Genomic DNA, 12086 nt, shown 5'->3' on the forward strand with positions numbered 1-12086 from the left:
GAAAGTTCTGAGTTTGAACCCAGTGGCCGGTGAGGGTCTTTCTGGGTGGAGTTTGCATGTTCTCCCCGTGTCTGCGTGGGTTTCCTCTGAGTGTTCCTGTTTCCCCCACAGTTCAAAGACATGCAGTTAGGTTAATGTGGGACGGCCTTGGGCTGAGGTGCCCTTGAGCAAGGCACCTAACTCCCAACTGCTCCCCTAGCATGGCTGCCCACTGCTCTGGGTATATGTGTGTGTTCACTGCTTCAGATGGGTTAAATGCAGAGAGGAAATTTCACAAGTGTGTGTGTGGCAGCGGGGGCGTGGTCAAGCGTCGGTCTGTGACCGGAGGGCGGAGTCAGGGAAGGTAAGTGGCAGAATCACTGCACCTGATGTTAATTAATGTGTTTGTGTGTCTTCCCCAGTGACCGCGTCCTATTTAAGGAGAGAGAGCGAGAGCAGAGGGAGCTCTCTCCCCAACCAGACAACTAATGTGTGTGCGTGTGTTTGAGTGTCTGGGAGAGTGTACGCTGAAAAGTGTAACAATAAAAAAAAAAAGAGTTTTGTGACCTCAGTTCTGGCCTGCCGTCCTTCTGTGCTCGGTCCTGGGTTTCGGCACCACTGTGACAGTTCGTATGGGTGGGTGGAGCACAGAAGGAAGGCAGGCCAGAACTGAGGTCACAAAACTCTTTTTTTTTTTTTTTATTGTTACACTTTTCAGCGTACACTCTCCCAGACACTCAAACACACGCACACACATTAGTCGTCTGGTTGGGGAGAGAGCTCCCTCTGCTCTCGCTCTCTCTCCTTAAATAGGGCGCGGTCACTGGGGAAGACATACAAACACATTAATTAACATCAGGTGCAGTGATTCTGCCACTTACCTTCCCTGACTCCGCCCTCTGGTCACAGACCGACGCTTGACCACGCCCCCACTGCCACAGTGTGATGAATAAAGTTTTTCTTTCTTTCAAAAATGTATAAGATTTTTGATAATCTTATAAATAAATCTTATTAAAAAAAGATAAATGTTGACAAAAAATTCTACGATGTTTGTTGTTGTTGTGAACGAGTGAGTCGCCAGAGGTCCATAACTGGGGTCTGTAACTGGGGTCTGTATCGTAGGATACAGACCCGCTCACCAGCCAATCAGAGCGCAGGATTTGGACTGCGATAAAAATAAATTCACATATTTGTTTTAACTTGCTCTTGCTTATATCATACTGAATTTGACAGCAAAGAAAAAAACTTTTTCTTCCTTCAGTATGCATTTTCTATCGCCCAAATTTTTTGGAGGCTTAAAGGCAAGTGTTTGTGTTTAAAGGTAGTGGTCGAAACACTATTGAAAACCTGAACTTTGACACCTCAACAACAATCTGGCAATCATGGAAGTGCAGGGTTCCCGCGGGGTTTTAAAAGGTAGTAAAAGGTAGTTAATTAAAATAGGCTAAATTATGGCCAGTAAAAGGTAGTAAACGTAATCTGACGTGGTAGTAAATTTTTTTTGACCCCCATCCAACTGGGCCTATGTGTTTTCTAATTCGTTTAATTAACCTGCATGCCATAATATCCATAAATTACTACATTTGGGCGAATTTATTTTTATGTATCGAGGAGGACCGCAGTGAGGAGTTGGTGACGCATGCACATTGAATTCCAATAACGGTCGAATCCAGTATAAATTTATACCAGAGATTGTTTAGTACGAGACTGACTTTGTTTATACGGCTCTAGTCGAATCTATCTGTTGACCCGACTGGCGACATCTGCACGAGAATTAAACAATGGGGAAATGCAAATTTTCAGACCTCTGGCTGGAGGAACCTGATTTTAAAGACTGGCTAAAGGCGGTAGATGGCAATCGGCGAGAGGCGTTCTGCATAGTGTGCAAGAAAACTATTTGCATTACCTGGATGGGAGTGAAGGCTATTAGGTCCCACATGGAATCGAATATCCACCAGGGAAGGATGCATGGACGAAATAGACAGCTACCGTTGTCGTTGTTTTGCCGAGGCACTTCTGCGACTACTACGGTCACAACGCCCTCAATCTCGCCTGCTCCGATAAACCCTGAATCCACCGTTGGTAATACTACCGCCATGGCTACCACCAGCCTTTCAGGACATCAGACGGTCATAACTGGCACTAACTCTCTTGAGGCTGAGGTACTGTGGTGTTTGGATTTGGCGGTGAAACACCACTCCTTCAGTTCTAACGAAGGCATCGGAGATCTGTTTCGGAGGATGTTCCCGGACTCCCAGATCGCCAAATCATTTGCTTTGGCCAGTGACAAAACCAGGTACATGATTAAATTTGTCATTACCCCTTATTTTAAGAGGCACCTGGTCGAGGCAATAACTAACGCCGGACCTTTTGTAATTATGTTTGACGAGAGCATGAACCAAACGTCCAAGAAAAAACAAATGGACATCCACGTTCGGTTTTTGGAGGATGGTTGTATACAGTCGAGGTACTTCAGCTCACAATTCCTGGGGCATGGACGAGCTGACGACCTGTTGCATCACATCAAAGTAAACTTATACGTTGCTGTGACATACGCGACACTGCTTGCATCTAAACATGTTAGCGATTGTTTGATTATTTTATCCAATTAGCCTTCGTACTGTTTAATGAACTGTGGTGAAATACAGCTGTTTTTTTCACATGCTTTGAACCACTGGGGCTCGAACAAAGATGAGTCAGCCAATATAGGGATTTCTGTGGGCTAACGGTAACAAAGTTCATACCACTAAAACATACCGGTATGTGCATACATGGCATTTAAACTCGTTATTATATGTTTCATGTAGTTTGCTGTTGCTTTCTCTGTGTTGTGCGTTGGGAGAGGGATGCTATCACATTGTGAACGCTATGCTTCGATCAAACTAGGCCTATATAGTGACCGACGATGTAAGTGTAACAAAACGGCGAAGAAGCTAGACGACGTAAAATTAAACTCTGAAATTATATTAGTTGCTAATGGCATCTCGTGTCCCGTCCTCGATTTATTTAAAGGCTTGATTTAGGCGACTGAATCGCAGACAGGAGTGTGCGACTCGCGACGTTTTTTTCTGTCCTCCGACCTCCGCTGGGCAAATTGTAGTTTATATTGGACACTAGCGTGTTCTCCCGGAGGTCAAGCGAAGCAATCCCTTATTTTCAGTGGCGGCTCCTGAATTTTTTTCAGGGGGGGCAATTTTCCCCCGTTATGTCTACACGGACCATAAATGTCCACAGGACTGAAGTAAATTGACCTAGGTAGCAAATCAATTGGCTGAACTTGTTTTTGCCTGGTAAATTCAGATATCAATATCACAATATCTCTTCTCTCCACTAGGTGGCAACACTGAACATGTTAAAGGTGGCAAACTAAGGTAGCCTAGTAAACTAGACCCACCCGCCTAGCGGCCAAAAATATTTTTGCCTACGAGTGGCAAATATTCACATTTAGTCTGGCTTGCCAGGATAAAACTAAGGAAGATTCATTGTGAAGCCTTCAAAGCAAAACATTTGGCATCACAATCAATTAATATTACATTACTCATTTATTTTCTCATATTTTTCCAGTATTCTATAATAAGTAGACACAAATTCTTAATTATAAACATATTCTAATTTCTTCATTCTAAAGAATCCAATTAAAGTGGCAGGATATAAATCCAAAACAAGTGTTTATTTAAGTTTTGAAAAAGATGAAGAAAAGCATAACCATCAAACAAACATGTGCAGCTTAATTATGTGGGTTTTTTTATATGGAATTGCACCATTTTAACAACAAATAATTCTAAATAAATTCTGCAGTTTTTTTTTCCCAAGAATTCCTCCAGAAAGCCATGCCTTAAAAGGAAATTTAAAGTATTACAAGCATGTCAATGAACACAAAAGGCTTTAGTTATTTAGCTATACACACAAGGTTACACAAGGTTTTGTAGTCAGTGCAACTTGGCTTAACAAGTTGGAAAAAAGGTAAGGTGCTGCTGGCTCCAATGAACACGTACTGTACAATATATAAAAACTGAAAATATGCTTAATTTACACCAAGTCAGAGAGAACTTGAGGCTACTGAAATATTCCAAGCATGGCAATGTTAAACTGCCATTGATAACACACACACACACACACACACACACACACAAAAACAACTTTTGCCTAGTAAATTCAAATATCAGATATCACTGTACCGTCTGCTGTGCTACTTCCAGGGTGGAAGAGAACGCAAGGGTAGCAAAAAAGAGCATTGACTACATCACAGCCAGCTAGCCAAGTTTTCCGGTGGTACCAGTTCTTGTTAAAACCTCTTGAGTAGGTCTTCTCCCCCTTCGTAGACACTTGCTTGATTTTTAAATTCGGTCTAGGAGGTCCTAGCTGTTTGATTGCCGTTTTCTCCTCATTGGTACGACGACTAAAGAGAACTTCTTTCAGAGATGCTATCGTATTGTTGCACTCAACACTCGCCGCCATCTTCATAGAATGTTCACACATTTCCCGCGCAAGTTGCGTTTTCCAGCCCAAAATTATGTTCAAAACCCTCCAAAATGCACTTAAAACGGCCCAATCTGGCAACACTTGCACGGCGCAACAGGCGTATGACGTAAGCACGCTGCTTGTGCTAGCACATAAAACCTAATAGAAAATGCATTGGGAGCGTGATTTTCTAAAAAAACGTACGTACCATTACTGTCAATGGGAGATTTTGGGGCAAATCTGAACCTGAGAGAAATCGCCCCAAAAGGGCGTGGCTACACCAGGCGCGACCTTAGCCTGATTGGACAATGACATTACTGTTGCCGTGGTAGTAGTAGTAGATAAAAAAAAAAATCTCCCTCCCTGTTTGGGAGTGCATCGCCCAAATCGCCCCTATTAACGAGCCGCCAGTGCCTATTTTCCCCCACAACAACGGAATTCTAATTATTTCCGTGCTTTTGGTCCTTCTACTGTGTGTTTCAACACTCAAGTCTCTGGTTACGCTCCTATCGTATCCAAGAGAGCCCAGCCTGAGCTGCCTTCCTTATTGTCAAGTTTTATTGAAAAAAATCGAGCAATCACTAAATCAGTTTGGTCACTACTCATCTGTGATTCGAGAGAACAGCTATTAGACATGTAGAGGGCTGTGTTATTGCCATCAAATAAAATGTTGACACACGAGACAATATTGAACGCTGTTTGATCATTCACAGGAATGTGTTGCACAGCTAAATATGAGGCAGCTCCTCTCCATTGGAATGGATGGTCCAAATGTGAACATAAAACTACTGGATCTCCTTCAAAAGGAACATGCTGAGCTGCATAGGGGTGCGCAAATCCTTATGGTTGGGAGCTGTGGGCTGCACACCCTCCATAATGCCATGAAGGCCGGCTTTACGGCCTGGCAAATTGATAAATCACTGCGTTGTCTCCATTTCCTCTTCCACAATGTTCCTGCCCGGAGAGAGGACTACACCAACAAATGGCCATCTTGAAAGTGTTGGCCGACAAAATGTAATCAGATCTTGTACCTAATGTGAAGTGTTGACACACAAGGTTTAGTGCAAATCTGTGTACCTGTTAAGAGGTTATGGGCCACAGTTTCACAGTTCAATAAAATTATAAATTATATGTGGAAGTTTGTTTTCTTTTATGCAAATATGCATTACTCCATGTGTAGCCCTAGCAATGGGAGGTTCTATTATGCGTCCAAAGGGAAAGAGTTACACTACCGGTACGTTCAGATTTTCTTTCTATCTTGTCTCATCAATCCAACTCTTTGGGTAGAGTTGTCACTAACTTATATGTAGCGCATTCACTTGGACTAACACATACACTCAAAGATTACCTTGTTAAATTGTGAGAAAATGTCCAAATCCAAATTGTCGCTGTGGTAGTAAAAAAAAATTGTGAAGGTAGTAAAAAGGTAGTAAATTCAACATAAAATATCTGTAGGAACCCTGAAGTGTGAACTAGGTGAAGGTAATTATAATAATCTGAATGAGCCACCCAAAATGAACTTAAGCAGCTACATAGCCAGACTCTGAATAACTGTGTAAATTTTGACATAATTTTATAACTTATTCTCCAACTCTGAATATCACCCAAGGGCCCCTGTATTAATTATCTGGGTTCTTTTAATATGGGGTTAATAGAGTATGAGTTAATATTTTCATGTTCTATTGATGCTGATCTCTTAAATTATTGTGGCTACCGCTTCATGGAGGTGGTAGCCACTATGTCATCATGTTGTAAGAATCTAAGAATGAGTGTAGTAATAGCGCACTGTGCATGCACATACGCATACAGGTGTTCCTATTAAAATGGCCGGTGAGTGTATACAATTCAGTTCACCATTCGAAATAAATGGACTAGACTAAAGAAATCTCTTTTAGACATGTTTATGCTTATTACCTAGGGAAAGTGCGTTCCTATTTTTAAAATACACTCCAGGTTGTCCCCCTTTCCTCGCCTTCTTCGGCCAGTGGTCCCATGTGTGATGTAGATGTGATGCACTGCCGAGTTGTTACAGAAAGTTGTCAAAAAGAGCAAGGAGACCACTGAGCTCTAGCGCCGGGCTTTTTCCAGGAAATAAGCGTTTCGGTCATGGCGACAGCGTGTGTATGTCAGCCTCGGTTCGGAGGTTTCAGTTTTGAAAACTGTAAGAGGTAAGAGTAGAATAATATAAAGTATAGACACTTGGTATATTTTACTTCTGTGATTTTTAAATTGTTAATTTTTGGATTACGCTTCATTTTTGTGGCTACTGCCTCATAGAGTAAATATATATGCTATATTTACTGTATGGACATCGGATCAGAAAACAATTTTATTTATAAGCAGTAACCACATGTACCCACAGGGTACCTATTTTTTTCCATATGTTGTCTGACAGCTTCAGTTTTTTTGGTTCCAGTGTGTTATGTAGAACCTTCCAGTTTTGTTTGTTCTACCAATCTCAGTAAGTATAACTAAAACTTGACTATCAACAGAAATATCAGATTAATTGCACAAAAAGATTTACTCCAAAAAGATTTTATGTGCCTTGATTCATTTCCATTTTCTTTATAGAGAGCTCAAACAAAGCATATGTACAGTAGATAGTTTAGACTTTGAAGTGATGAGTGTCCTTGGGTTAAGGCAGCATTTAAGCACAAGGTTCTGAGGAGGATACGTATCTAATAACAGTTCAATATTATTTCTAAACCAAACTTTGGCTTTAATTTTTAGGCTCTTATACCTTTTGGCATATGAGAAAGATGACTTTCCTTTGAGACTGAGGTGAAAATTAAATTTGTAAGGTGAACAAGATTATATTGGATTGATTTGATTTCCCATAAGTTCAGTTCCGCTGACAAAAACAAAAGCCACTTCTATAAATATAGTCATACTTTCAAAGACACTTTGACATTTTCAGCATTGCCCATTGTAATCTGTTTTTTTTTTTTTGTAAATAATGTTTAGAATACACCGATAAGAATTAGAAGCCTGTTAACAGTAAAAAGCCTTTGTCAATGGAGCGAGAGCTTTCTCATTTAAACATGTTTAATATTGTGTCTAATGTCCTTTTGCATACACTGCGCTGCTGGAAGATCTTTTGATTCCATGGTTTGCTGCATCATTGTGCCATTTCTTATAGACCCAGGAGGGGAAAGGAGGAAAAAAAGCATGTCTTTGGAATTCTTCTAAGGCTGTGATTAGTATTCTGGAAAAGGGTCCCATCTGCTGAAGTGAGGTGACTAGCTAAAGGGGGGTGGGGAGGAGGGAAATTCCCCCAGGGATGCTGGGATTAACCACTAACACCAGTGACACAGGAAGCCTGTTAATAAGGGAGCACACTTCTCACAAGACCACTGAAGTGACAGTTCGAACATGCGCGTGCACGCACACACACACACGTCCCCCCCCCCCCCCCCCACTCTCATATGCCCACCCAGCCCCCAAGGTCTGTTTCACATCTATATTGGATTTATACATGGGCCTCATCTGCTGCTAGACTCACACAACAAAGAATAGCATCCAAATATTAACCCCCCCCACCCCACCATACCCCCTGATAGTGCCCTATGAGGCTATAATATATTGGGTGGGGCCACATACCAGATTGTATTAGATTTAAATTGGGGGGTCTCAGGTGCAAACATGGATCTCTGATTTAATTAATCTGGGAGAGGACTTACCCAGCGATTTATAATCAAATGTTCTGGTCCTTAAACATTAAACATATTGTTCTGTTTGTGCTATATTTATAGATTACTGTATTGTTTCAAACTGCTTATCAGATTTAAAACAGCTCTAACTTCTTGTTTGAATCCCTTGCCTATGTATTGTAAAAACATGGTCTGGATATCATTTATTTGTTCCATGCTGATATCAGATTCACTGTTTCTCATTTGTGTATGTCTCATGTGCAGGTAATACTACATGTGAGGCTAAATTAGCATAGATGGTTTTCCCTAAAGACTGCTTAACATGGATATAGAATGTCCTCCAATATATTGACAGCTAACATAAGGTGTGGTGTAAACATGTAAGAGTTTCTTAATTTGGAATGCTTATATTGGTCTTAAGTTACGGTGGTGCTTGAAAGTTTGTGAACACTTTAGAATTTTCTATCTCTAGCTGTTTTATTCTGTTCTACAGGGTCGCAGGCAAACTGGAGCCTATCCCAGCTGACGACGGGTGAAAGGCGGGGTACACCCTGGACAAGTCGCCAGGTCATCACAGGGCTGACACATAGACACAGACAACCATTCACACTCATGGTCAATTTAGAGTCACCAGTTAACCTAACCTGCATGTCTTTGGACTGTGGGGGAAACCAGAGAACCCGGAGGAAACCCACGCGGACATGGGGAGAACATGCAGACTCCTCACAGAAAGGCCCTCGCCAGCCATGGGGCTCAAACCCGGACCTTCTTGCTGTGAGGCGACAGCGCTAACCACTACACCACCGTGCCACCGAGAATTTTCTATACTTCTGCATACTGTAAATATGACTTAAAACGGCATCAGATTTTCACAAAAGTCCTAAAAGTAGATAAAGAGAACCCAGTTAAACAAATGAGACAACAATATTATACTTGGTCATTTATTTATTGAGGAAAATGATCCAATATTGCATATCTGTGAGTGCTAAAAGTATGTGAACCTTTGCTTTCAGTATCTGGTGTGACCCCCTTGTGCAGCAATAACTGCAACTAAACATTTCCGGTAACTGTTGATCAGTCCTGCACGCAGGCTTGGAGGAATTTTAGCCCATTCCTCCGTACAGAACAGCTTCAACTCTGGGATGTTGGTGGGTTTCCTCACGTGAACTGCTCGCTTCAGGTCCTTCCACAACATTTCGATTAGATTAAGGTTAGGACATTGACTTGGCCATTCCAAAGCATTAACTTTATTCTTCTTTAACCATACTTTGGTAGAATGACTTGTGCTTAGGGTCATTGTCTTGCTGCATGGCCCACCTTCTCTTGAGATTCAGTTCATGGACAGATGTCCTGACATTTTCCTTTAGAATTCAGTGGTATAATTCAGAATTCATTGTTCCATCAATGATGGCAAGCCGTCCTGGCCCGGATGCAGCAAAACAGGCCCAAACCATGATACTACCACCACCATGTTTCACAGATGGGATAAGGTTCTTATGCTGGAATGCAGTGTTTTCCTTTCTCCAAACATAATGCTTCTCATTTAAACCAAAAAGTTCTATTTTGGTCTCATCTGTCCATAAAACATTTTTCCAATAGCCTTCTGGCTTGTCCACGTGATCTTTAGCAAACTGCAGATGAGCAGCAATGTTCTTTTTGGAGAGCAGTGGCTTTCTCCTTGCAACCCTGCCATGCACACCATTGTTGTTCAGTGTTCTCCTGATGGTGGACTCATGAACATTAACATTAGCCAATGTGAGAGAGGCCTTCAGTTGCTTAGAAGTTACCCTGGGGTCCTTTGTGACCTTGCTGACTATTACACGCCTTGCTCTTGGAGTGATCTTTGTTGGTCGACCACTCCTGGGGAGGGTAACATTAGTCTTAAATTTCCTTCATTTGTACACAGTCTGTCTGACTGTGGATTGGTGGAATCCAAACTCTTTAGAGATGGTTTTGAAACCTTTTCCAGCATAATGAGCATCAACAACGCTTTTTCTGAGGTCCTCAGAAATCTCCTTTGTTTGTGCCATGATACACTTCCACAAACATGTGTTGTGAAGATCAGACTTTGGTAGATCCCTGTTCTTTAAATAACACAGGGTGCCCACTCACACCTGATTGTCATCCCATTGATTGAAAACACCTGATTCTAATTTCACCTTCAAATTAACTGCTCATCCTAGAGGTTCACATACTTTTGCCACTCACAGATATGTAATATTGGATCATTTTCCTCAATAAATAAATGACCAAGTATAATATTTTTGTCTCATTTGTTTAACTGGGTTCTCTTCATCTACTTTTAGGACTTATGTGAAAATCTGATGATGTTTAGGTCTTATTTATGCAGAAATATAGAAAATTCTGAAGGGTTCACAAACTTTCAAGCACCTCTGTAAAACAACAAAAAAAAATGTCAACAGATGTCACAGATTTCAGCCAAGACATAAACCGAGTGGTTTCTGAGTCACTTCCAAATAATTTCAGTCAGCTTGTTGGTAAATGACAAATATGACAAATATGAGTGCTGAATTTCAGCCCAGCTCTTGCACTAAAATGGAATTAACCCTGGTGCTGTTTCCTGATGTCTCATCTGCAGACTGCCGCATGGCATACTTAAAAATAGAACTTTGCTGACAAAGGTTGTTGTTCATGAACAAGTGATCAATACATTTGCTTCTGTGTTCAACAGGGACATGTCTTCGCAAGGCAAGATGTTTAACCCTGTTTGGCATTGCATTAACTAGTTGCAGTCTTAGTGCTGCAACACACCATGCACACTTAAGTTAACTGTATAAGCATTTACAATCAAACCCGTAACTGACTTCCATAAGTGTAGCTGTTTCGACTGGTGCTTTTCAGACCGAGACAGGAATGCACCCTGAATACCATCAGAAAATGTACAATAATGGGAGTGTGAATAACAGTCTATAAATTTGTGATTTCAAGCAATGTTATACCAACCATATCTCAGGGATATGGTTATTTGTGGATAAGTAGACTATTTTTTTTCCAAATATAAAAATGTACATCTCCACGTTTTGTATTTTTTACTTTTTTTTCTATACTGCCCTGCCAAAAAAAAGAAAAATAGAGTCATGCACTCTAATATTTGGTTGGACCAACTTTAACTTTGATTACAGCATGCATTCGCCATGGCATTGTTTTGATTACCTTGTGTAATGTCACAGCATATATTTCTGTCCAGAGTTGTATTAATTTTTCACTGAGATCTTGTGTTAAGGATGGGAGAGTCTAACTACTCTGTAAAGACTCCTCCAGCACATCCGAAAGACTTTCAATGGGGTTAAGGTCAGGACTCTGTGGTGGCCAATTCATGTGTGAAAATGATTCCTCATGCTTCCTGAACCACTCTTTCAGAATCTGAACCCTAATTTTATGCCCGTGCCATCAGGGAAGAAAAAGATCCATTGACGTGATAACCTGGTCATTTAGCACATTCAGGTCATCAGTTGATTTCATTTTATTCCCCTTTAACGCTGCTGAGCCTCAACCTTACCAACTGAAGCAACCCCAGATCATAACACTGCCTCCAGAGGCTTGTACAGTGGCCACTATACATGATGGATCCATCACTTCATGTGGTTCCTTTTTTACCCTGGTATACCCATCACTCAGGAATAGGGTAAATCGTGACTTATCAAACCACATGTCCTTTTTCCATTGCTCCAGAGTCCAATATTTATGCTTCCTAACAAATTGAAGCCGTTTCTCCTGATGAGTCTCACTAACAAGTGGTTTCCTTTTCGTCACGCAGCTGTTTTAGTCTCAATCCTGCAAGTTCTTGTCGCATTGTGAGTATGGAAATGCTTTTAATTTCACTATTAAATATAACAATGAGTTCTACTGCCGATTTTCACCAAGCATCTAAGTGATCTCTGATCATGGTCAGTCAGGATATTTTTCCAGCCACATTTTTTCAACAAAGTTGATGGTTCACCACTATCCTTCCAGGTTTTAATAATGCATCGGACA

Source organism: Neoarius graeffei, chromosome 1, assembly GCF_027579695.1.
Source record: "Neoarius graeffei isolate fNeoGra1 chromosome 1, fNeoGra1.pri, whole genome shotgun sequence".
In the NCBI taxonomy this organism is placed as follows: domain Eukaryota; kingdom Metazoa; phylum Chordata; class Actinopteri; order Siluriformes; family Ariidae; genus Neoarius; species Neoarius graeffei.